The following is a 22,930-nucleotide window of genomic DNA, read 5'->3' as shown; positions in this document are numbered from 1 at the left end:
TGATTTGTCAAATCGAAGGCAAAGTGCAAGCTCAATTACAAGACTGTCTCATGCCTGGTCTAGGAAAGAGATTTTGAAGCACATATTGAAGAGTTGCTATTAAGTGTTTTTAAATGAGTTTCCAACAAAGAGTAAAGCTTTCTAATGACTATCAACAGAGTTTCAAGCTGAGTGACGTGTTCTTTTCAGCTGATCATTATCTGGTGCGATACTGGGCAACAATACTGATTCCTCTGAACATTCAAATTTACTTTTAATATGATAAATAATATCTGTCCATTGACATCTGTGCCCACACACTCTACTTTCTTTCTTGATAACATGGAACCATCTGGGCTCCAAGCTAAGTGCAACCTTCCATTTGTGCCCTAGATCCCATCCCGTACACCTGCTGAGGAGCACTGACCCAGCTCTTCTCCCCTCACTCTTACAGGAGCAGACTGTCACTCTAGCACACCACCACCATAGACACACAAACATCCTGTGATTTCTCCCATTTTCAAAATTCTTGAACCCACTCCCCTGTACCTTCATCTCTCATTGCCTCATTTCTCTACAATCCTTTATATCAAACCTCTTGAAAAAGTTGTTTAAACTCCTCTCTCCAATGTCTAGCCTCCAGTTCTCTCCAGTTAGGACTTCACTTCCTCCAAAACCATTCCTATCAAGGTTACAAACAATCCTCTACCTTGATAAATTCCACAGTGACTTTTTAATTGGTGTGTAGTAGTATGAGGACTCATCAGCCCAGTTTCCTTGAAATATCTTCCTCACTTGATTTCCAGAATGCCACTCTCACCTGGCTTTCCACTCCTCTCAGCCTCCTCGACTGATGATTCTTGCTCAACTCCCCAGCTTCTAGTAACCCAGTGTCAAGGATAGGGCCTGGAACATGGTAGATGTCTAACATACCTCTCTTGAATCAATCAATCAATCAATCAATATCATTAACAAATCTATTGAAAACCTACGAAAGTAGGTTGGGACATAGCTCTGCAGTCAATAGTTTAATTTTTTTTTTAACATATCTTCCTGTTGTGGGACTATTCTATCAAGGGAGATAAGGCATAATGTTTAAATTTCCTTAGACCATTTCAGAGACATGAACCCTGCAAATCATCTCCCACCAAATCCCATATAATTTTTAAACTATTATAATTAAATGAATAATTACCATTTATTATTGGTCAGGTCTTAGTTTCCAGTCAAATTTACAATTGAATAGAGTTTTGGTTTGCAATATTAAAATTTTATAGTCCATTTATGTCCTCTTTATAATCAATATGCCCTGTATATTTATGGATACTTTATAGGACTTAGTATGCAACTTTATTGTTTTAGACTCTTTAGACTTGGCTGTTACAATTTTGCTTTTAAAATGCATTATTGCTACGTCTCTGATTTTTTGATTCTCTGTCATTGGTTAGGAGCACAACCTCCAACAGTATTTTTCCTTTGGGGAAATATTATCTGCTTTCTAGAACCATTTTCAGGAATGTGTTGTGATAAAAAGTAAAGACTTTATACATTTATGTATATTTTAACAGAAGCCCCTCTTGTGTGCATGCTGTAGGTTTGTCAAGGTGGTATTAATAATGGAATTGAAGATTTCAAATATTAGTAATTAGAGCGATGAACATTTAGTGGTAAGGTGCAGTAATGACAAACATAGACTGTGTATTGGCATTGCTAGAGATTTTCCTTAACTAACAGAATCCACACATTCAGGTAAATTTTGGCTTCAAAGTTGTCACATATCTTAAAAGCAAAGAATCAATGAGACCTTCTGGATAGTCCACATTTTAGCTACAGAGATAAATAACTGCTAGAAATCATACATGCAAATAGATGCTGTTCTCCTCAAACTGATAACCTTGCAAGGCTGCATGGTCTTCCAATGATGATGCCATGTGTTCAAAACTTTTTTTGGAACTCCACCTTCAGAACACCAGCAAAGCCCACATCACACTCTGTCCTCAGACGGCAACATATTCATACTTTGGGGATGAATTTTTTTTAAACAATTAAAAGTATTTGGTGTCGGGTCCAATAAATCAGGTGAGTAAAACTGAGTAATACTATCTTGAATCTAAAACAAGATTTAACTGCAAAATAAAAAGGCAGATGTCCTTGTAAAGATTATCAACTTTGCTCTGAAAGAGAGTCCAAAAGAGGAAAAGATATTAACATGCATTGAGCAATTACAGCAGGGTTGAAATGTGTGCAGCCTCCAGGAGTGAATACTCTGAAAGATATCAATCACTCTGATTATACATTCAGAAACTTCTGTGTTTTACAATTTCCTTCCTGGGGATATTTGCAAATTTAGGTACGTAAGAGTCAGCCTTCCTTATCCTGCTCAGGGTGCTGTCTCCCAGTGCTGAAAAGATGTGTATCATAAAGTAGCCACAGGCCTTACTAAGAAAGAATTTTAGAAAGAAATTTGTTTACCTCTTAAAATTTCAAGCAGATACATAACATAGGGAAAAACAAAACAAATGTAACCCTGAATTTTATCCTGAAACTATCCAATTTATTTATTTATTTATTTAGGCTAATATCGAGTGCTTACACTCTTCCAGACCTGTTCTAAACACATTGAACATATCAATTTATTTCATCTTTATAAGAATCTTATAAAATATATTCTACTATTAGCTTCATTTTAAAAATGGACAAAACTGAAATCAGAGAGATTAAGGAACCATCAAAAATCACATAATTCAAAAGAGGCAGAGTTAGCACAGGGACAAAGGCAATTCAATCCGGAGTCTGTTCTCTGAACGACAGTGCTATATTGCTTAGAAGAATATTGGCCAGATTATCAAGACAAATTAGGAAAATGTATGTTTCAAAGGTGATCACATTTGCAGTCATGAGGAGCCACAACAATGGAACGTCAGCCATCCGCACGGTCTTCCTAACTGCCCAGTCTTCTGAGTGCTCAGCATGTCTGTAGCAGTGTCAGTCCCTGCTTTCCTATCTCCAGATCCCAGGCCTCTGACTTCAGAGATGTAGTCTAAGTGTCTGGCTTGTGTTCTCTTACAAAACGTTCCTACCTCGTGACACATACAACCACCGGAGCACCATAAGCATGACATGAGGGTAAGACACACAAGGTCTTTAAAATGCTGGGCACTGGGCTGGGGCGCTGAGGCTGCCCCTGGGAGAAGAGCTATAACCACCACCCTGCTGGAGTTAAGGGGGCGACAGTCAAGAAACAAGTAAACAAATTAAACAATGAGTGTTATTTGAATTATGATGGAAATAAACACAGCACTGTGGCAGAACATAAAAGGGATGGTAGAAAGTTCTAGAAAACTAAGGCCCAACACAGTGAGACCTGGAAGGCCAGATGGCACAGCAGTGAGTAAGATGTAGATGTGCCACAGTGAGAAATTATGAACCCAGTATCCATATCTGAGTGGCACAGGTCAATTTAAATTTTTTTAATAAAGTAGACCCCTCCGAGTTAATATGCCCATCTCTCAAACTAGCCTAAACAGGGGTTGAAAGGCAAAAATCCCTCTTACCTGAAGGGCCCTTCACACCTGATTCTACCACACCTTGGGGGAGCCTCTGAAAAACACAGGAGGTTCCAGTAATTTGCATCCATCAGCATCACTGTATTGTTAAGTTCACATGTATCCTGCATGGCTTATTGTTTCATTCACAGCAATACAAAAGACAACTAACACTGCTCAAAGATGAGACTCTCCTCTTGCCAAAACTCGAGTATGAAGCAGTCTTTTTGAGCTGGCCTCAGAAAAGCCTCTCTAAGGATGTGACATTTAAACTGAAATCTGAAAGATGAGAAGACAGCAGTTATGCAAAGCTCCAAGAAAAAGGGGATTAAAGATCTGGTTCAGAGAGTCAACTTTTACAAGGACTGATATTAGGAAAATGCCTCTCTATATTGCCATCTCTCTCTTAATACCTTTGCACATTACCACTTCCCACTACCATGAAGCCAGCATCCTGGGAGAAGATGTGGAAACCATTATCAAGAGAAGCAGAGGGATGACTTCGGTTCTCTCCTTTGGGGATCTTATCTGCTGGTGGCACAGCCTAGGCCCCCAGATGGATCTGGGGGCTCCTATCCTGATGCCAAAGACATTGCTTGGATTGAGATGTGCTCTTTCAAAAGTCAAGCATCCACATATCACTGATACGACAAACACTAAAATCACATACATACAACAGGGAAAACAGGGGAAGATGAGAGAGCTCTGCTCTAACTATACCCAAATCAAAAGGAAACTGTCTAATACAAAAAGCTGAGAAAAATAAAAAGACATGGAGTCCATCACAATGTGATCCTGTTCATAGATAAGGAAATGCAAAATATTAGCCAAAAAAGCAGGGAAATAAAGTTTATTTAAAAGAGATTTATTAAGTTGAGTATCCAGGATTATAAATCCCAACTGAGTCTCCCCTTTTCTAAATACATATTCCCAGAAGAAGGTAAATGATCAAATCTTGCCTTTATTTTTAATGAAAATCCTCCTAAAATGTACAACACAATTTCAGATATTTCAACAGTGATAACTCAGTGCTACAAATGAAGCCAGATCTGCCAGCAGAGCCAGTGTTGACAACACAGGCACAAATGGCCTAGAGTGTCACTCACAGGCAGCGTGCAAACCGCTCCCAGGCTGCTAAGCTGTACTGATCACCAGACCTCCCAGATGTCACCCTGACTCACACAGAGCTTTTGAGCAAAAAGCACATGTCCTCACAGGGCATATGCCTGAAATCACACAGCCCCGTGCCCCTGGCCACAGTGCTGTTTCATGGGCTTTTTACACATAAATATCTCTGTAACTCCACCATCAGAATGTCTACTGTTGTCACACCCCTGTGCTGTTTCTAAACTTTGTGGGCAGCTGCAGCATCTGGTTCTAATCACCACTATTCTCTTTCCATTTCTTCACTGATTATTCAAAAATAATTTATTGAAAAAGAATTATGTTCACAAACATGGTGTTAGGTACCAACTGAACAAAACAAACGTGGTACCTGATCACAAAGCGCTTACTACGAAAAATAGAGACATTAAATAAGTATGTCCTTACAACCTGCAGTAACACAATACTATTGGGGCAGGAACAGAAAGGAGTTCACTGAGACTTAGGTTCCAGAAGGACTTTCTGAGAAAGTAATGATTAAACCAAAACCTAAAGGATAAGTAAGAGACAGGAAAAGAGTGGACAGAAGACATTTAAGAAATAAGGTGCAACATGGCTAAAGGTCTAAGATCAATCAGAGTTGGCACATGTGAGGAATGGGAAGAAAGCCAGTCAAAAGCCAAGGGGAAAACTGAGGAGACGAGGTAGGGAAAGAAGCAGGAGCCAGATCATGGCTTATAGGTCGTGGTAAATGTTTTCAGGACAAGGACCGGCCAATACTGACATGATCAACTTGACTTTATTTGAAATGATTGCTCCATCCCCTGGGAAAGAACCAAAAAGAAGGCAAGAGTGGAAGACAGGAGGCCAATCACAGAGGCGTAGCAGGAGTGCAGGGGAACCTCATTTTTTCCAGTGAGTTCCTTGTCTCCTCTGGTCCCTTACACCTCACTCTGATTTTTCATGGAAAGGCTTGACTTATTAGAGACACTGGGATTCCACATGTGGCAATCAAATCATTAATATAAGGAATGATCTAACTCTTCTCAGCTGTGTTCACTCTTCTTGGAAGTGGCTTCGTCATTAAAGCCTAAAGACCTTTGGATTGCAAAGCTGATCCCCAGATAACAAAGTGCTTATGTTCCCTTGTATTACAAGGAGGTGGTTTCTAGAAATCTCTGGACATTTTCTTTTTTTGGATGTTTGAAGGAGATTTATTTGAAAACAGAGCGAAAAAAAAGAGCTTTGGTATTTTAAAATCCAACAATCATCAATCACTAGAAAGTTAAACACCTCCCCTGAAGCACAGAAGTACAAAGCCAAAGATCTCCAAAGGGTCATGATAACAAAGAGACAATGTGCAAACCAGAGGATCAGCGAGGCCCAGCCCTCACACAGGTGGGCTCCAAACATACCAAGGGGCCGCAGACCGGAAATCACTGCCAAGATTCGCTGTCTAGAGTAGATGCAAAAGGCCTCCAGCAAAATCTCAACCATAAATTAAAATTTCAGTCAAGGAAAAATACATTAAAAAGGACACAGTTTTTCTTAGACAAGAGTCTTTTCAAACGAGTGTCCATTTTCTGGGATAGTGTGTGTGTGTATTTATCACACTTTTGTAACAAAGAATTTACTATTTGGGAAGTACAAGAATATATTCAAACATTTAATTTCAAGGATGAACCACATTGCCTTAACATTTTATCACAGGAGTTATTAACCTGAGTTCCATAAACCACTAAGGAGAGACTATGAACTAGCTCCCTGAAGGAACACACAAATGCTTAGATGCATTTGTGCTTTAGAGATTTTCCTACAGAGGACTGTGACATTCATCAGATTTTCAGTCAGGTTCAAGAGTGAGTGACTGAAGTTAACCTACCTGCTCCTAGCAATCTTTCCCATCACCCACGGACACCTGACCCAGGCCTGGCCAAGCAGTCTTCCCTGGCCCTGACCTATAAGCATCAAACTGTTTTTCCACTGGAGTTGCTAAGTTTGAGCTGCAATGGCTATGTCCCCTGCTAAATGGAAAAATCTTTCCAAAAATAGAACACATAAAGAGAGAAATATGGGTTAAGAAAACAGCCAGATTTCTGCCATCACTGAGTCCCTGGTTCCACTCATAGTCTAGTTCTTGTATCTCCTCTTCCAATTCTGAGATCTACCCGAGGATTCTTCCAAGTTATTTTAGCTGATCAGTTCTTTTGGTTAAGCTAGTCTGAGTTGGAGTTCTCTGTCACTTGCAAGAGAAATTAGTTCTGGCTTATAAATAACTGCCCTAAAGCTTCAGAATTATCTCTTTAATGTAGTGGTCTGATGTCAGAGCCCAACAGGGATTTGTAGATATTAAAACTGAAATTGGACCAAAATACGAATTTGTATTTGACCAGCTAACATTCAGAGACATTACTATGACTGAGAGACCTGACATACATTTTATTGGATTTAATTCTAGTGGCAGAAATTAAAACCCAATTAGACACCTGTGGAAAGCTTATTAAATTATATTTACACATTAAGTGTTTGCTTAATAAATCTAATAAACCATAAGTCATTTGAGGTTACAAAGCAGATGGCACAATTTAGGTAAATTTAAAGGAATTAGGCAGCTATCATAAAATTCTTTAATCATATGTGTTATAAAATACTCTAAAAATTTCATGATAGAAAAGGATCTGTGAGTTTCTTCAATTTGATTCTGGTAGTAATAATGATATAAGGAGCAAAACCTGGTAAATCACAAAATACAGAAACACTGCCCAGTCAATAGTGTAAATCTCTAGAACAGTCTCCAAATCAATAAGATATGTAATAATGACAAGAAGCACCTAAAAGTAACTGGAAAAAAAAGTGAATTGTAACACAGCCCAGAATCATTATCCAAACTATATTAAAAGTGCATTTAACACAAGAATGTGATCAGTCTTCTTAATGCCAGTAACACTGCCAATAAATAAAATTTATTTTGTCTCCTTCATACTAGACAGTCATAACATCCCAGAAATCTCACAAAGCTATAAAACCAAGGTTTGAGACTTAGACCTCCCGAGCACGTTGCAACAGACTCACACCTGCAGCCTTTTAGCAGTACCTAGATCGTTCAAAGTTTGTAGTTACTGAGTTCAGTGACTAGTTATTGTCTGAGTTGTGAATTATAAATTTAATTTCCAGTCAGGGAATCAGTAATGTAGTGAAACCTCACTGAGAATGGGGTGTTTTAGATACATAAATTTCACCAAACAGATAAGGAGGCAAATACTACACTGAGAGGCATCAGTGTACCAGGTCCCTGCTGGCTGCACTTCACACAGATGACAGCATCCCAGACCCCTGCAAGGTGGGAAGTATCACCTCTGCTTTAGGGAGAAGATAAATAAGAACGTGGAACCTCATGGCATTAATTAACCTGCCCGCATCACTTAAGCAAAAGAGGTGAATCTGGAAAGTAAACCCAGTCTAAAGCCAAGTCCTATCACCACACCATGCTATCTTCTTTGAGCTACCCAATTTTTTCATTTATATCATGTTTAGTTAATAAATGGTCATAAAATGGGAAAGATTTTTAGATGTGAGTTTCCTTTTAAAACAGAAAATACTGAATATACTTTCTTAAGGTGTCAGGGATAATCATCCATATGAAGGGATTTTTTTTTCATTTTTCTTTTCACCCCTTCAGGTCATGCTTTTGATTATTCTACCTGCTGTCATTGTGTATTGTGCATTCCTAAGAGCAGCTTTCCACACACACACATATGTAAACACACACAGTCAAGTTTGCTCTTCCAATCCTCTATGAATGGGGAAACAAGATTAGCGTATTGTTTAAGAACTATAGGCTTATTAAGAGTCATAAAATTCTGGAAGAAAGCCAATTCCATGTCTTCATAGTAAGGTCTTTGAAACCACTATTTCAGAAGCCTTCTCAGTTTATTTTCTTACTTCTAGTAAAGTTTATATCCTCACAAGGATTGATAATTCTGAAAGTAGGATTGGAGACAGAAAATCACCTGTAGCTGTAATTATACATGAATACAATTTGGTATAATGGGTTTTGAAGGACAAGTAGGAGTTTGCCTGGTTAAGAAGTTGAGGCAGAGCCAGTAGGAAAAAGTTGCTTCTTCCTGTGTAATTATGTGCGTAAGAGAAAAATTTTCTTTCTGCTCTCATTATATAATGCTTTGTCCCCCTTTGATGAATATTTTCTTTGAGTTTAAAGTAGATCATCTGGGGAGATTCCCTAGGTTGTTATTTGGATTAAAATGGGATGGGCTAGATTAAAAATATTTAAAGTTGAACTATTATATTTAAACTATTTTTCTAGGTCCATTAAAAAATCAGTCACAGTATCTTGATTTTGCAACAGTTCATATTCCGAAAACATGGGACATTTTGCTTCAAAAACGTAACTTAAAGGTCACAATTAAATTAAACATCAACATTTATTAAGATCAAGTTAATAATCCCTGAAAATTAGATCACTCTCCCCAGTGTGCATTTAAATTGGCAGCTGGTGACTAGTATAACATGTTCCACATTGTTACACCACAGCAGCACAGAAGCCATCACACAGACGTAACATTATCGCGGAGATGGTGATCTGTGAGACCTTTTCCGGTAAAGAGCTGAGCCACCTATTAAGCAAGTTTCAGAATAGCTCTAAGTTACCACAGCTTTATGGAATTCCAGAGCTACTTCCAAAATCTAAACAGTTCCTTTATTATAGGACAATAATATAGACTGAACCCAATGGCCCCATCAGCTTAAAGTTAAGATAAACATTATCAAATATTTTCTGATAGAGAAAAACTAAGCTAGCAACTCATGGTATTTGTTGACAAACCCACAGCTACCATGTTGAATCCTCATTGATTTCATCAGAGGAGGGTCTGGGGTTGTCCTGAGCACCAGGCTCCATCACCTTTTTATCTGTATTATCCACAGCCCACTCCAGTCCATCCCCTGAGATAAACTACCCAATTCCCACGTCACCCGTATGTATTCTGAATGCTACAGTCTTGATGTCTCTTTCTACAGCACACCCTTATGCTCATGCAACCTCTACACCCATCAACAATAGATGTGTGAACTCAATTACATGACTTCCACCCATCAGATCAGAGTTCATACTCGAAAAAGTTCAAGAAAAGCATCTGTCTACACTAACATCTCACACTTACAATAGCCTAAAGCAGATGCATCAAACCAGAGGAAACACTGACCAAAATGCTTGCTGTTCATTCAGAAATGCTGCTTGCCCAGAACTGCTGGCATTCACCTTGCTAACCGAAACACTTTTTTGGAATCTGTAATATTTACTGTATGTCTAGCTGGACACTTTCATTGCTGATCTCATCCTAAGGTCAAAGTCGTATACTTACCCCATGAGAACCTAGCAGCTGGTCTGTTATTGTCCAGTCCAATAGATGGAGGGATATCTTCAAATTAAGACAGCAAATAGAGTTGTACAGAATGGCTATTTACAGACTACATACTGCCTCATAAACACCTGGGAGCTAGCGGGGCCAGGATAGTACACTTTTACGGAAAATGATGCAAATGACAAATGAGCAATGTCTAATTATTCCAGTGCTGCTCAGACTCGGAGACAAAAGCAAGAAAACTGAGAGTTGGGGCTAGAACCCCATCCTTCTGTAACCCTATTGTGCCTGTATACCACAGTACATATTAATGTAACATCAAGCCCTATTTTTAGACCTCTGCAATTCCACAGGCATAAATTATTTCGGTGCCACAAGTCACCTTTGAGTTAGCAATGCCAGGTTTCACATTTTGCAGGATCCTGCAAGCAATGTAATTGAAAGCAAGTGGTATTTAAAATGAATAGTGATAACTTTAACAGAATAAAATTAGCCTAAAAATAGATTGTTTGAGAGAATTTAGGTAGTAATTAAAAGAAAAAGTGACAAACGTGCCACTTAACTAATTCTATCTTCACAATAGCTTTCACAATTGAATTTGGAATGCTGTTCTTCTGCCAAAAAAAAAAAAGCTAATGAAACAGTCTTGTTTTCTTTTTACTGATTAATCTTCAGGGATCTTAGCCAAAAGGGTTCTCTCTGAATTGAATATCTGATTAAAGAGGGAAAGACACAGCACAACTCAAGGCACAAGTTGGTCAAAGTGTTACTTCTTGTAATAGTTCATGACCATTGTTGGAGAAGTGTAATTAAAAACAAAATCTTTTCCCAACTCAGAAGTCCTCTCCCCAAAGGTAGAGGAGGAAAATATCATATCTTTATGACAGGAGGTAGTTTTGCAACCTGGTGAAGGGCTCCTACCTCCCCCACCCCTCCAGACAGGAGATAGGGCCTCCATCTTCCTCCATGTTTACACTTCAAAGGGACAGTGCCCAGGCCCTTGAGAAAGGTATTCCAGGCTTATAAAGCTGAGCAAAGGCGTAGAAAGTTTTCAGAAGGATTTATACATGTTTCCAAGAGAGGAGAAAGTACCTGCAGATTTTCTAAAGCCAAGGTTCTAAGAAAAAGAAAGGGGGATTCTCTTCCCTTATTTTCAACAGTGACAATGAAACCTCTTAATCTTTATTTTCCTTACACCAACCAGGCTCAGTGTGATTACCAGGATGCAAACTCATTTACCGAAGATATGTGACTACTACTGCAAGTCCCCAGACAGGAAAATGTAAAACAAAAATGGTTTCTACACCATAAAAGCAGCGCAAGTTAATACTTCATGCCGAGCCACATGCATTATGAACTATGGTGATTATTGATAATATATTTCACCACGGGAAAAGCAAATCCTTAATAAGCCTTTGTTTTCTTGCCCATTTCTGACAGGAGTGATGATTTCATTTCTAACTTGTTCAGAAGTAAAATTACAATGATAACCAAAGGGAAATGCTCTTGCTCCCCTATATGAGAATATCTATACAATCATTAGTCATTAAAAATGTATTACACTGAGAACAAAGGGGAGTTTTGCGTTCATCTAAATAATGCATGTTACACTACAAAAGACAAAAAGTATGGCAGAGATAAGTTAAATGAGACAACTTACCAAAATTCCCAGTCGGTCCTATAGTCAGAACATACAACTGGCTGATGATGCATCCCAGACACACAGTTCAACCTATTTGAGGAACTTTCTCCCTGCATACAGTACTTTTCCACTAAGTGCTCTTATAACGGCATTATCTAATGTTAGCATTAAGAGGGATGTGTAATACCAATCAATAGCCAAATAAAACGAAACCACCAGAAGTCAGAAGGGGATAATGCAGAGAGTAATGCTTTCTGGTGAGACCTTTAGAGGGCAACGTCAAACGGACTCATCCAGAGGCTGTGGCCATTAGTGGATCACGTGCAACGTTGATGAAGTTGCTAACACAGTTCCTGTTTCGTGAAAAACAGATGTGATCTCAGTTCTTGCTTCATGTGCTTCAATTCCTCTCGGAAAATGCTTCAATAAAAGGGAATATCATAAAGAAAAGAATAAAAGGCTTAATGAAAACACTAAGTAGAGTCTTGACGTTATACATCATCCAAAAATGTTTTCTGGGTTTTGGTGTTTGGGCAGGTGGAGGAAAAGGCAAAAGGGAAGGGGATGCTTCAATGCTGTCAAATCTAAAATCTGCCCTTAGATCTCATGTGTTTGGCAAATTAAAAGAAAGCATAAGAGAATCACTAAAGGTGACACTCTGGTCTGCTTGCTCAGAGTCTGGAGCGTAACAGTAAACTTTCCTTTAGTATATCGTCCTTTAATTTACATGAAAATAGAGCTGTGTCTCTAACCTTCATCCCTAACTTCCTACTGTGAAAACAGCTGCGTTCTCTGCCTTTCAGCAAATTAAAAGTTAAAATAGCCTTCCCGTCAGGAGCAGCAGCAGCAGCAGCAGCGGAAAGACTTGTAAAAGAGCTCCCTTTTACTGCTGTAGAGCGTTCTGTTTCCCGAGGATCACTGCTACCTTTTGACACCAGCAAAGAAGCTCTCAAGAAATAACACCCGTCCTTTATCAACTCACTATTACCCTCTGTGCTGCTCCCTGACAAAGATCAGGACAAAATCCCTAACAAGAAAGATTTCTTAATTCTCCTCACGCATTGATTTTTGCTTTCATATACGGTGAAGATTCACCCTCTATCCATCACTGATAATAGAAGTAATTAATAAAAAGTTAAAAGCAAAATAAAAATTTAGGTCACTCTGCAGTTCAAATAAAAGTATAAAATAACTCTGGTATTTTCTTTAAAAAGAAAAAAAAAAAACAGTTGCGAATGAAGACCAATCAGAGTTTAAAAGCTACTAGAAAAAAAGAGAGACATCATTTCCTCAGAATGGCAAAAGGTAAAAAAGGAAGAATAACCACAGGGAACATCGAATAAATGCAGCCAGTGGTCCTAAATTTGGCTTGCACTTTATTTTTCCAAATACACCAAATTCTGACTCAAAAAAATGAAAATAAAGTAATGAATTTTAAAGATTTTTTTAAAACCATGTATTCTTAATTATAGTTTAGGAACATTAACATTTTCAGGATTCTGAATTAATGAACTAAAATAATTGTCTTAAGTAGGGCTTGCATTCAAAAGGAAACGGAAACAGGAGGTCTGAAAGAAGAGTTATTCCATGAGGATATCCCCCGGACTTCCTAACTCTTCTGCATTTCTGTTTTCCTCAGTGCAAGTTCATAACAACAACCTCTTCTTTTCTCACTTAGTGCACAAAAGCTGCTTCATTTCATTAAAAATCTTCCAGATAACTGAAATAAGAATGCTACTAAATAGAATATAAATTACTGTAGCATTTATTACATTAATATTATTGTTAGTATCTGCCAGAGGCCATCAAAATTATCTTCCTTTTTTCTGTTTTGCTTAAGAAGCCTAAAGAATATTGTCTTAAGAATTTATTCTTTCATTTGCTATCTTTTCATGGTGAGAATTTATTCTTTCATTCACTAGTTTCCATGGTTTCTTTGCCTTCCTTTATGAAAATCTATAGGAAAGCTTTTACTTACGTATCAGTGATTTCTAATGTATAAAAAAATTAGATTGTATAGGAAATGCAAAAAATCATAATGTCTCAGTATTTAAAGTTTTTTGTTAAACCAACAAGGAACATTTTATATCACAAGTCAGATTGCTAAAAACCTCCGATTAGTAAAACTTCCATAATAATATAAATTATTGCCATTGTCAGGCACATTAAATACATGATCAGATCGAACACCTACAACAACATGATGGAGCTGTGCTTGTATTCCCACTTTACAGAAAGGCGAAGTGCATCTCCCAGGCTCACAGATACCAGATGGTAGAGACGACCTTTGAATCAGAATCTGCTTGAATCCAAAGCCCAGGGTTTTAACCACTACTTAGTTATTACCAGGCACATTTATTATCAATTGTCACACTGTTCTAATATACAGGTTGTTTTTCTTGGTATGATTCATAACTCTAAGAGTCCCCAAAGACTACTCCAAGAACTTTGTTTTTTATTAATAATTTTTGCCAGACTTCTTATATGGAACATTTCTATTTCAAGGGCATCATTTAATTGAACATGGGCTGATCTAATTATGGATTATTTGAAATGCAGTGTGATTTTGGCCATCTAGCCCAAGGCTAATTTCTAAAACTAACACAGCTTCTTTCTTGTTAAGTGGTTTCTTGAAACAGTGGCCTCCTTTGAGTAATTCCTCCCCTAAAATTTAGCTATTTTCCGTTTTTATGTTAATCTCAAGTCTTGAAGAGAAATTAATAAATTCATCCTGATCAGAACATCACCAAACTGAAAACTAATAAAAGTTACCTTCCCATTTGTGCCAAGATCGTATATGACCCCCTCCCCAGGCCCCCACCATTTGCCAAGTTTATATATCAGATCATCTCACGCTGTTGCAGAAAGCCAGTAGTTAACAGTGTACTGTTTTTTTTTTCTCAATTTATGACAGCATATTACAAAAGCTATGGTAAGATTTTTACAGTTCATGATTCTCTAGCCTTGGATCAAGCCATGCTGCTGCTCAATCTTTTTCAGTCCTTGTTAGCAGAGGCCATTGTAACTAAATCAAAATATACAGAATGTGCAGTGCCCCGTTCAAATTGCAGACCATAAACTCAGGTAGGCAAGAAATATTACTTTTGTATATTGATGTTTCTATAACTGTGTGATGGAAATGTCATCTCAGTAAATTTAAAAGACACATCCCCTCATCTATCCTTACCTGCCCTCCCCATGGTCCTGGTTTCCCAAGGTTAGGCCCAATTTCCACCCTGTGGAGGGAGCATAATTGTACCACAATCCAAAGAGTAGGGAGTGAATCTGACACCATTTATCTGCAATGGTATCTACTCAGACATCAGCTTCCTTTTTTATCCTTGGTCATTGACCCAAGGAAATTACTGCCAGGTGTTCTTTCATAGTTGCCCAGAATAGCCGCATCACGTCTAGATGCCTTAACTTCAATAAAATCATTCTAGTCTTGTTCTCTGCATCCTTCTGTGGTCTAGCCTCCCCAGTCAAGGAGAGTCAAGGGAATAACAGAAAATAGTATGGAGGGAAGAAAGATATATTAGCTAATTCTAGCAAAATAACATGTAAACACATTTTTCAATAAATGAGATATTTTGCCTGTGTCTGAAAATATGAAAATAATTGATCAGATTTTCACAAAATTTGGAGAATATTCAAACAGCATTTTTCACAGAAATAGAGCAAACAATTCTAAAATTTGCATGGAACCGTAAAAGACCCAGAGTGGACAATGCAATCTTGTGGAAAACAAAAAAGATGGAGGCAGCATATGACCTGATTTCAAACTATATTACAAAGCTATCATAATTATAACTGTATGGTACTGGCATCAAAGCAGATACATAGATCAATGAAAGAGAGTAAAAAGCCCAGAAATAAACCCCTACATATAGGGTCAACTAATATATGACAAAAGAAGTAAGAATATACAATAGGGAAATGACAATCTCTTCAATAAATAGCCTTGGGAAAACTGGATAGCCAGATGCAAAAGAATGAAACCAGACCACTATCTTACACCTTCCACAAAGATTAACTCAAAATGGATTAAAGACTTGAATTTAAGACCTGAAACCATAACACTTCCGGAAGAAAACATAGGCAGAAAGCTCCTTGACATAGATTTTGACAATACTTTTTTGAATCTGAAACCAAAAGCAAAAGCAACAAAACAAAAATAAATAAGTGGGGCTACATCAAACTAAAAAGCTTCTGCACAACCATCTACAAAATGAAAAGGCAACCTAATGAATGGGAGAAAATATTTGCAAATCATACACCTGATGAGGGGCTAATATTGAAAATATATAAAGGACTCATACAATATAACAGCAAGAATAAAAACAACTTAAAAATAGGCAGAAGATCCAGGTAAAAATTTTTTCCAAAGAAAACATACAGATAGCTGACAGTACAAGAAAAAAGACTCTATATCATTAATCATCAGGAAAATGCAAATCAAAACTTTAGTGAGCTATCACCTCACACCTGTTGGAAGAGCGAGTATCAAAAAGACAACAAATAACAAGTGTTGGTGAGGATGTGGAGAAAAGGAAACATTGAGGCACCATTGCTGGAAATGTAAATTGGTGCAGCCAGTATGGAAAACAGTAAAAAATTAAAAATAGAATTACCATATGACTTAGCAATGTTACTTTCAGGTATTTATCCAGAGAAAATAAAAACACTAATTTCAAAATATACATGCTTCCTTCTGTTCACTGCACTATTATTTATAGTAACCAAGATATGGAAATAACCTAAGTGCCCATCGATGGATGAATGGATGGATGGATGGATAGATGGATGGATAGATAGATGGATAGACTGACTGATCCCACACAATGGAATGTTATTCAGCCATGAAAAAAAAAGTATGGACTATTGCCATTTGTAAAAACATATATGGACCTCGAGTACATTATGCCAAGTGAAATAAGTCAGAGAGAGAAAGATAAATACCAAATGATCTATCTTTTATATGGAATCTAATAAATAAACAAACAAAGCTCGTGGATGCAGAGAACACATCTGTGGTTGCCAGAGGCAGGAGGTAAGGGGTAAGAGGAAATGGTGAACTGTTTTTGGTTTTGTTTAAATAAATTGAAAAAGAAAGACATAGCAGAGGTTTTCTTGGGGGCTTCTGAGAAACTTTTGCTCCTCTAATTAAAAAGGAAACAAAAGAGGAAGATACAGGGGAAAAGCTCCCTCCCTTCCTACCTCCCGACCTGTTGGGGGCACTGTTATGGGGCTATAATGTCTGGGAATATTTTTCAAACACAAAGTGACAAGCTCAAGGATCAAAAGTTGACAGGATGAAGAAGGCAGAATAGAGGGGAGAAAAGAGCTGGAATTCTTCATGAACTCACAGAGATGCCAGCCCAACTCTGCCTACTCTTGGCAAAGTAATTAAATGTTTTACTGAACTGCTTGGGCCATTTTAATGAACCACTTGTAGCCAAAAGCAACCTTTACTGACTGCATTGGCCAGAGATGGGATTTATCCTCAGGTTTCTCTTATGCTGAGACTCTCAACTATTCTCTTGGGAGTCTGGGGAGAGGAGAGAAGACAGCCCTCAGCACCCCACTGCTGAGGAGCCACCTTGCCAGCCCCAGACTGCTTGTACCTGACTACTAGGAGGTAGAAAAACTTCTATCTTGCCTAAGCCACTTGTCTTTATTTCTGTGACATCATCTATTCCCTGCCTTAAAGTGACCTGTGTTGCCCAACAAGCACAATAAGGTATTAGTTTTTGGAATGTGACATAAAATTATGGAATTAGTCTTTAAAAAAAATAGAAAAATGTGGAGGGTACACCTGGGACTCTGACTTCAAATGTGTGCTGTGTGGCTGACCCAAATTTTCCTTTTAGGGACTGAGGAGTACTTCAAGAGAGATAGGTAGCCATCTTCCAGAGCGGCCAACCCCAGGGTACAAGAGGCACATGTGACCACAATTAGAGGAGACGCCTCAGGTACAAAGCAAGACCTTGTTGTAAGAGAAAGCACAGTGGTTCCAAGTATGATCCACAACCAACTGTCACAATGAAAGATGCAGCTAATGATGGATGTACTTTTGCAATTAAACTGCTCTCAGTGCTCAACTTCATACAGCATGCTCTATGAAGTGAGTGAGTAGCAACACTCATCTGAAGTGAGTAGCAACAGGGGTTTCTTTATTTACAGTGGTTAATTCTTCCTAACAATTGGAGGTTTGTGGAGAGATTCTAATCCTGAGTAAAAATGACAGGGATTTGGGAATACTGGTATTTGCAAATTTAATATCCTAAGATTTTTCTTCCTGATTTTGAAGCCTTGCTTCATTCACTGTGAGACACAAGTGATAAGCTTCACTGTGGTGCCTCAACACCTAGAAGGGGGCTTGGAACACAGCAGGCACTCACTACAAGAATCACAGTCACAATGAAAAATGCTCAGTATCGTAATTATCAAAGGAATGCAAATCAAAACTACAGTGAGGTATCACTTCACCCCAGTCAAAACGGTCATCATTAAAAAGTCCACAAACGATAAATGCTGGAGAGGGTGTGGAGAAAAGGGAACCCTCCCATACTGTTGGTATGAATGCAGTTTGGTGCAGCCACTATGGAAAACAACATGGAGATTCCTCAAAAAAATAAAACTAGACTTACCATCTGATCCAGCAATCCCACTCCTGAGCTTATATCCAAAGGGAACTCTAATTCAAAAAGATACCTGCAGCCCAATGTTCATAGCAACACTATTCGCAATAGCCAAGACTTGGAAGCAACCTAAACATCCATCAACAGATGGCTGGATTAACAAGTTGTGGTATATTTATGCAATGGAATACTACTCAACCATAAAAAAGAATAAAATAATGTCATTTGCAGCAACATGGATAGACCTGGAAATCATCATTCTAAGTGAAGTAAGCCAGAAAGAGAAAGAAAGATACTATACGATATCACTCATACATGGAATCTAAAAAAAGGAAGAAGAAGAAGACACTAATGAACTACAAAACAGAAACAAATGCACAGACATAGTAAACAATCTTACGGCTACTGGGGGAGAGGGGGTGGGAAGGGATAAATTCAGAGTTTGAGATTTGTGAGTATTAACTAGTATATATAAAATAGATAAGCAAAAAGTTTCTTCTGCATAGCACAGGGACCCATATTCAATATCTTGTAGTAACCTATAATGAAAAAGAATATGAAAACAAACATATGTATGCATATATATGACTGAAACATTATGCTGTACACCAGAAATAGTTGATGCATTGTAAACTGACTGTATTTCGATTTAAAAAGTCACAATCACAGAAAAAGATTTTGTTATGGGCTGAATTGTGTCCCCCAAAAATTCATATGTGGAAATTCCAACCTCTAGTACCTCAGAAAGTAAGCATATTTGGAGGTAAATTCTTTGAAGTGGTAACTAAGTTAAAATGTGGCCAATGCTGGCGGGTTGGGGAGGGGTTAATCCAATAAAACTGGTTCCTTATAAGATGAAGAAGAGACAACAGGAATGTGTATGCACAGAAGACAGATCTAGAGAGGACACAACAAGAAGGTGACCATCTGCAAGCCTGGAAGAGAGGTCTCAAAAGATACCAAATGTGCCAACACTCATCTTGGACTTATAGCCTCCAGAAATGTGAAAAAATAAATTTCTGTTGTTTAAGCCACCCAGTCTGTGATTCTGTTATGGTTGCCCTAGCAAACCAGTACAGGTGTGAACAAACATCCACAATTCATTGCGTAATAGTATTTCCAAATTCTAAAAGCTGCCAATTGTTTTTGTAAGCTGAAATTCCAATCGCTTTTATTGATTAAGTCTCCTGTTTGTTGTAGATTTTCGATATGCCACTTTCTATTTGTATCGTATTATAGTTACAGTTATTCTTAATAGATTTAATTTTGCTATTCTAAGGTGCTTCCAATTTTGTTTTCTAAATATAACAAACTATTTTGGGAAATGTGTTTTAGGAAATAAGGTATTTTAGATCTGAAATTCCACACACTGACTCAGTTTGTTCAGTCTAAAACTCAACATCTTTTTAACGAGTCTGTTTAGACTGATTATTTAAATGCTTAGCACTTCAGATGTTTCAAATATCTAATCTTTATGAGGTTCAACTACTTCTGCAGTAAAAACTGGTTACTGGTTTCAGATACTGCCTTAATTTTTCCCTTAAAAAAATAGATGAAATAGAATTAAAACGAGCACCAAGAAAATGGAGAATGACTTTTATGTTTCCCTTTTTATGTGGTAGACACAAATAATCTGGGAATAAGCTTTAAGGTGTTTTTCATATAATGTATAACCTAAAAATGCAGAGATAAAAAAAATAAAAACAGTAACACACTATAGTCTGTCATGTCAACTCTGAAAATATGATTAAATACTGAATTTCCTTAATCATCATATATTTGGGGAACTAGTTCATCTTTCTCCCTTTGTACCTTAGATGTACAAAGTTGGATTAATCATAATCCTTGGCTCATAACACACTCTCATCATTGGTAATCACAGGACCCACTTTCGTTTACTTAGCCATTTAACAAGTAATAAGGAACCATGAATTTCCCCACCCAAAAGAAATGAGGATTTTGATGGCAACCCACGTTCAGTACACATGACCTCGCATGACAACCCTTTTGATTCCCAGACCTGAGGCAATAACCATACGCATTTCCATATTCATCATTCCCTTGTTGCTTAACAGCATTATTACATCTAGCTGTATTTCAAGAGGTATTTTAGTTCTTTTAACTTTATAAAAATGGTATATTGTAAATACTATTTTAGAATTTGATTTTTTTTACTTAGTATTACATGACTAAGATTCATTCATATTCGTAAATGCTGTACTTCATTTGGCTACTGTGTCATATTTTACTGTGAATATATCACAGTTTATTCATCCACTCTCCTACTGATATGCATTTGGATTGCTTCCGGGTTATTCTTTAAACGGCACTGAAGTGAACATCCTTGTGCATGTTTTCCACTGCCCATGTAAACGAGTTTTACTGAATATCTACCAGGGGAATTTCTGGGTCATAGGATATATGAATGTGCAATTTTTTCCAAAATGTTCGATGTTTTCTAAAATGATTGCACCAATTTGCACTCTGACCAGCAATGAACATCCAGCAGATCTATATCCTCTCCAACAATTGTTATTATCAGACTTTTAATTTGGGGGCCAAAAGGAAAGTATAAAATGATCCTATTATTATTGTCTGTATTTGCATTTCCACGGTCACTAGTGGGTGTGATATGATGTAAGGACCACCTCTTCACATGTTTGTCGGCCATGAGTTTCTCTCCTGTGATATGCCTGTTAAGGACTTTTGCCTGCTTTTCTTACTGATTTGTAGATTCTTACTGTTTCTGTGCTCCTGTGTCAGTTGCGTATATTGTGAATAACTTCTCCTGGTTTGTGACAGGACTTTCTTTTCTTTAAGTGGTCTCTTGATGAACTAAAGTTCTTTTTTTACTTTTAGTAAAATTTGTCTTTTCTTTTACAGTCAACATGTTTCATGCCTTATTTAAGGAATTTTTTAAAGGAATATTTTCCTACTTCTAGGTCTAAAGCACATTCACCTTTATTTTCTACTAAGTTTTTCAAGATTTCCTTTCAACATTTAAATCCTTAGTCCTTCCAGAGTTGATCCTTTTATACAGTGTGAGGTAAGAATTAAATCTCCTAACTTTCCTGACACTTCATGAACTATTTATTCAGGCATTGATCTCTAGTGATAGGAAACTGCTATTATATCATTCTAAAATAAACTAGCCCCTCAATTCTGATATGACTTACACAATACCTTCCTAAATCAAAGAAAATCTTACACAGTAGAAATTGAAGTTGCTAGTTCAACTTCATAGACACTAAGAACAATTACAAAAAGGAAGGAAACATGAAGATGATTTTCCTGACAACCAAGCATCCTCAATCCCTTCATCAAGGCATATTTTTAAAAAGTCTATTTTAACTAACTGAAACACACACACTCACACACACACACACACACACACACACACACACACACCCCATACACAGAAAGCAAGGGCAATATGGAAAAGGCAAGCATGATCCTTCCTCCACATAGCAACTCCCGTTTCCATTTTTGCATTCCCACTAGAATTTAATCGGTTTTACAATCATTCTGTATATTGGTTATTTTGAATTCTACTCTAAAATGAAGTTAAATTACCCTCTACCTTAAATATAAGTAGTTCACAAATAAAGAAATAGCATACCAAAAAGTAAATTAATCGACAAATATCCACTGTCTCAGAGGAGCCCTTGTTTCTCTATTTCTCCACCATTTTACTCTATAAAAGTGAAAGGGTTTAACTTCCAATCCATTTAACAGTATCTACTAAACGTCTACTATGGGCAAAGCACTGAATAAGATAAAGGACACAAATGTGCTCTATAATATAATCGGGGAGACAAATTTTAAATGAGACCAACTAGGAAAAGTTATAAAAGTACCCAAAAATGTTGCCTGAGTTCAATTGTGTTTGTAATTACTAAACACCTAAGAGGATATGACATTGTACATTTCAATGGTCTCACTAAATAGGCATTTTTTTATTTCTTTTTAAGGAGTCCATTTGGTATTTCATGATGCTGGAAATTTAGAACAGAAACAGTCAACAGCAGCAAAATTTGTTAGGCTAAATCCATTTCCAGCCATGCCGCAGACCATAACATAAACACTGGCATACAAGATGATGAATGTTGCCAACATTTCATGAAGGCTTTTCTCCAAACCCAAAAGAGAAGAGGAAAAACTTAAGAACAGGGTCTGTTCACACTCTCCTGTCCTACAGTATACAGAGTCAGAGAGTTCCAACCTACTCAGTTACCTGGCTTTAGGTTTCTACCTGACCCAAGAGCAGGACCAGCTCTACATAAAGTTATGAAGATTTTTAATGCCTGCTCTAGGCTTTCTATCTCCCAGTTTTCCTTCCCTGTCCTATCTGTTTCCCACACTCCCACTGCCTTTATTCAGAATGTCTAATGGAGCATTCCAAGCATCCCACCCAGGCCTTCCAGTTCCCAGGGACACACTGGGATTTCTATGAATTGCCCAAGGTAGATTCTAACTCTGCCCACTAGTCCTCCCACATCAAGGTTCTGTCCAGTGTCACAAGCCCTATGAGCTTTGTGCATCTGCCAAGTTATTTCCAACCTAATCTCACAGAGAATATACAACAATATGAGAAATTTAGAGAGGCCCATCCTTCCCAGGGGGGTGAATATAATCATG

The 22,930-nt window shown here is 37.6% G+C and overlaps 1 protein-coding gene across 1 annotated transcript in view; it reads right to left on the bottom strand.

Annotated features, from left to right (window-relative positions):
* Nucleotides 1-22,930, bottom strand: part of TAFA2 (TAFA chemokine like family member 2) — a 439,465-nt gene that overhangs the window by 300,943 nt on the left and 115,592 nt on the right. The window lies entirely within an intron of this gene.

Source organism: Camelus dromedarius, chromosome 11 (genome assembly GCF_036321535.1).
Source record: "Camelus dromedarius isolate mCamDro1 chromosome 11, mCamDro1.pat, whole genome shotgun sequence".
NCBI lineage: Eukaryota > Metazoa > Chordata > Mammalia > Artiodactyla > Camelidae > Camelus > Camelus dromedarius.
The sequence above is the reverse complement of the archived record's forward strand: the minus strand, read 5'-3'. Positions and strand labels throughout refer to the sequence as shown.